This window comes from Schistocerca serialis, chromosome 9 (assembly GCF_023864345.2).
Source record: "Schistocerca serialis cubense isolate TAMUIC-IGC-003099 chromosome 9, iqSchSeri2.2, whole genome shotgun sequence".
Classification (NCBI taxonomy): Eukaryota; Metazoa; Arthropoda; class Insecta; order Orthoptera; family Acrididae; genus Schistocerca; species Schistocerca serialis.
Genome location: NC_064646.1, coordinates 478,183,178 through 478,188,437, shown reverse-complemented (window position 1 = coordinate 478,188,437; position 5,260 = coordinate 478,183,178).

The following is a 5,260-nucleotide window of genomic DNA, read 5'->3' as shown; positions in this document are numbered from 1 at the left end:
TAACCTACTAAAAGTGTCTGGTGGATTCAACAAAACAGCTTACCTGTACATATGGGAACGAAGAAAATCAAGGGTACCAAAACAGCTCTGAGGTTTGTTCCAAACCTGTGCGCAGCTGACTCATAGGAGTATTACACACTGCCAGCGGTCTCTCAAAGCACCTCATGGACAACGTACCACTATGTGTAGTAACTATTAGCAACCATACAGGCAGTTACGTATTTTGTTGTCCTGTTTCGTCGAAGTTTCTGTTACAGAACGATTCTAATCGCATGTTGTAACCACTATTCTATAGTAAATATCGGGCAATTAAACACGTTAATCCCTTTCGAAAATTTGTTCAGGATATATTTTCCCGTTTTTTCACTATGCAAAAAAGTTTATGTTCTAGGAATGACAGTAAGACAAGAAACTGGCATGGAGCATCTCCTCAATTGTGCCTTTAGCTGTGAGTCGCGTTGAATAAAACGGTTTGAGCTGCTAAACATATTCACCGTCAGGTGGCTTGCGGAGTGTGGATGTAGATGTAGAGTTTCTCATTATATATCTGCACAACGATTAGATGAACATTAAAGAAGAAAAAGGATGGCCGTGGAATGGAGCCTAATTGAATGAGTATGCTCAGTTGATCAGATCGGGAAATGGCAGACTGAAAGCGGTAGAGGAGCTGATGTTATCTGGGCAGCAAAATAGCGAAAAATGACGGAAGTAAGGGGGATATAAAGATGTTGCTTTTCTGTAAAAGGGAAATACTTTAACAGCCAATATGAATCTGGGTCTTAGGAAAACTATTCTGAAAGCATTCGTCTGGAGTGTAGCTTTATATGGAAGTCAAAAGCGGAAAATAAGTACAGGCAGGAACGAGTATGGAGGCTTTTGATATGCGGTGCTACAGAAGAAACATATCCGACACATAATTTATATAGTTTTAATGGGTTACTAGTGCACAGATATTGAACTAAACTATAGAAGAAAACAATCGCAATGTCCAGCCTAACTACAAGTAGGAGCTCCTTGGTTGCTGGGAGACATTCTGAGGCGTTAAAAAGTAGTTAATTTGGCAATGTACTGTAGTGTAGTGGTTAAAAGTTGGACAGGAAGACTGAAGAAAGAAGCAATATTAGAGTCTTATCGTTTCTCTACCTCTGCCAGTGATTTGTAGTTGTGAAAATTCGAAATCACACTGTGCCTCGATATCCAATTCAAAGTTCGGTAGTAGGCAACGAAATACCATGTGTAGTAGGACCATGTCGAATAAATCAATGTGGTGTTCAATTCCAGTTAACAGCAGCTCTGGTTATGTAACTGATGTTTTCTCTATTGATCTTTCCTATTCTCCAGCATGAGTGAGCTCGAAATAGCCACATTATTGCTCCTAAGCCAAATGGTGTAAAAACGAATTCTCGTTGGAGGAGGAAGTCTGGGAGTGGGAGTATGATGATGGGTTGAAACGTGGGACGTGTAAATGGAAGCTGGAAGAACGAGTGAGACTGGGTCAGGATGCTGGGAGAGCTGCTGTAGCCATGACCTGCAGAAATGATATTGCGATCGTAGGACAGTCAACGAAAATCGGAAAAGGTCGACTGGTGGAACATTCATGTAGCCGCAGACTTTCGTTCAGTGGTATGGGGAAGTGTCGTGAACAACAGACTGAAAATCCTGCTCAGTGGGATGTAAGGGTGGAGTTGAGGTAGAGCGTTTGAAGGTCACTTTTTTATATATATTTATATATTTTTGGATATGTCGAAAACCACGGCTTCTATCGAAAATATTTGTCAGCACAATATTGGTGTACTGTAAATTTTCTATAAAAATATCCCATTCATTTTCTCTCTAGGACTAACAGTTTCTGCGTTGCGGGGTAGAGATATGGCAGCTTATTAAAAACAGTGTTTTAGTTTTATAAAATTAACGTTTATTCTTAAATAAGGAGAGCTTCAACAAACATTAAATGTATGTACCACGTCTAAATGCAGTATGGTCGTATTAAGGGCTTAACTGTGGTCCGGGGGTGTAACAGAGTGGAAGGGGGAAGGGAGTGGAGATTAGAAGTGCTTGGGCAGAGAGGTCGCCGGATTGTGGTCATGGACTTACCTTGTTTATACGAGGGTCATTCCGAAAGAAATGCACACTTTTTTTAAATCCATCTTTTATTCTACATGTATGAAAGTTTTACAGTGTGTAGATACATCGTTTAGGAACAATATTTTCATTTCTCCACATAATTTCCATCCCTCTCAACTGCTGTACACGATCTTGGAACCAGTGCCTGTATACCCGCACGGTAAAATTCTGGACCAACCTGTTGGAGCCACTGTTTGGCAGTGTGCACAAGTCATCATCTTCAAACCTTGTTCCTCGAAGAGAGTCTTTCAGTTTCCCAAAGAGATGATAGTCACATGGATCCAGGTCAGGACTGTAAGGAGGGAGTGTTTCAGTGTTGTCCATTCGAGTTTTGTGATCGCTTCCATGGTCTTTTGACTGACATGTGGCCGTGCATTGTCGTGCAACAGTAAAAAGTCCTGCTTTTGCCAATGTGGTCGAACACGACTCAGTCGAGCTTGAAGTTTCTTCAGTGTCGTCACATATGCATCAGAATTTATGTTGGTTCCACTTGGCATGATGTCCACAAGCAAGAGTCCTTCGGAATCGAAAAACACTGTAGCCATAACTTTTCCAGCAGAAGGTGTGGTTTTGATTTTTTTTTTTTCTTGGGTGAATTTGCATGATGCCACTCCACTGATTGCCTCTTTGTCTCTGGTGAAAAATGATGGAGCCATGTTTCATCTCCTGTCACAATTCTTCCAAGAAATTCATCTCCACCATCCTCGTACTGCTCCAAAAGTTCGCTGCATACCGTTTTTCTTGTTTCTTTGTGAGCCATTGTCAACATCCTGGGCACCGACCTGGCACAAACCTTTTTTAACGCCAACACTTTCAGTAGTCTGCAAACACTTCCTTCCCCTATCATGACAATTCGTTCACTGTTATGCATCTGTCAGCAGTCACCAATTCGTTAACTCTCTGCGTATTGTGTGGAGTGTGTGCAGTACAAGATCTGCCGCTGCGAGGACAATCCTCAGTATTGCCGTGCCCACTTTCATCACGTAACCTGCTTGCCCACTAACTAACTTTACTGCGATCGACAGCAGCATCTCCATATACCTTTTTCAACCTCTTGTTGATGTTTCCAATGTCTCGTTTTCACAGCACAGTAAGTCTATGACAGCACGTTGCTTCTGACGAACGTCAAGTACAGCAGCCATCTTGAAGACATGCTGTGACGGCGCCACTCACGGGAACAGGTTGAACTAAATTTGAAAACAAGCGGGAAGGATGTATCTACGCATTGCAAAACTTTCACGCATGCAGAATGAAAACTGTATTTTTACAAAAATAGTGTGCATTTCTTTTGGAGTGACCCTCATGGGTACACAAATTAAAGATCGAACAGGCAATTCCCCCTTTTTGTACCGTACTACGTTACAACAGGGTGTTTCACGAAGTAATGCCAGCCCACCCAAAGCTCGCCTTAAGAATCAGTGCAGACATGCGCAGATGTGCGTTAACACTATGTGGAATGCAGGTGCATATTACTAATAGCATAACAGAAGGAAAACATATGGGCAGAAACCTTGTAAATCTCTGAGCACTGTTCTACAATGCTACGGACCCACTGGTTTACGGCAGGTGTAGAGTTGTTCAGGGAAAGACAGCTTCCCCCATCAACAGTGCTAGTAGTCTGTCAGTTTAGAGACAGACTATACTTCTCCACTGTCTCCTGTCCAGCTCTGCTGTGTGATTTGAGAAAAAAACGTCACTGAGGTTCTTTTTACGCATTATTCAATATAGCTTTACTTCACTTTGTGATCGATGGGTATATCCGCCAGTTAGGCAACCCCTTCGACACACTTTAGGTGGGATTTGCGTTCCTTCAGGCGCTATAACAACTGCGAGACTGCACTGGTGTCAAAGTTTCTGACAACAACATTTTTAATGTGCACAACAGAAGGTGCACGTGTGGCAGCGACGTGTTTGCAGAACGGGGGGGTCTCGGAGGTATCCATTGCCAGTTTACTCATATGTTAATGTTGCATCCCCAAGTGATCGCAGCACAGGGGGGCACGAAACAGTAGGGCTTATAAGGCAATGCCGGCCGCTGTGGCCGAGCGCTTCTAGGTGCTTCAATCCCGAACCGTGCGGCTGCTGCTCTCGCAGGTTAGAATCCTGCCTCCGACAATGATGTGTGTGACGTCCTTAGGTTAGTTAGGTTTAAGTACAATCATGCTCATAAATTAAGTATAATGCTGATACATGGTGAAACAACGCCCTGGTGGGCGGTTTGCGGGTTTAAATCACTTCGGGGAATGACCATGCGGTGTATTTGACCTGCGGTCGTCGCACAGTGGCGCTGGCAGCAGTCCACATACGCAGAGGTGTGTTGGTGCATGTCAGAGTACGGTGCAGCGAGTAAGTATGCAGACGTTTTCAGGCGTGCTAATGGTGGCTGTGTGTTGAAAATGGCTCAAAGAACACATATTGATGACGTTGTGAGGGGTAGAATACAAGGGCGACTGGAGACTGGTCAAACGCAGCAGGTCGTAGCACGGACACTCCGTGTACCACAAAGTGTGGTCTCAAGATTATGGCAATGATTCTAGCAGTCAGGAAAGATGTCCAGGCGCTACAGTACGGGACGTCCACAGTGTACAACACCTGCAGACAGCCACAGAGTACTGCAGGTAGCCTTGCTCGGGACCTTACCGCAGCCACTGGAACAGTTGTCACCAGAGACACAGCCTACAGACGACTGAACAAACATGGTTTATTCGCCCAGACACCTGCAATGTGCATTCCACAGACCCCTGGTCACAGGAGAACCCGTAAAGCCTGGTGTCAAGACCACAGTACATGGTCATTGAAACAGTGGTCCTAGGTTATGTTCACGGACGAGTCCAGGTATAGTCCGAACAGTGATTCTCACCAGATTTTCATCTTGCGTGAACCAGGAACCAGATGCCAACCCCTTAATATCCTTGAAAGGGACTTGTATCGAGGTCGTGGTTTGATGGTGTGGGGTGGGATTGTGATTGGTCCACGCACATCCCTGCATGTCTTTTGACAGAGGAACTGTAACAGGTCAGATGTATCGGGACGTCATTTAGCATGTCCGCCTTTTCAGGGGTGCAGTGGGTCCCACATTCCTCGTGATGGATGATAACGCAAGGCCCCACCGAGCTGGCATCGTGGAGGAGTACCT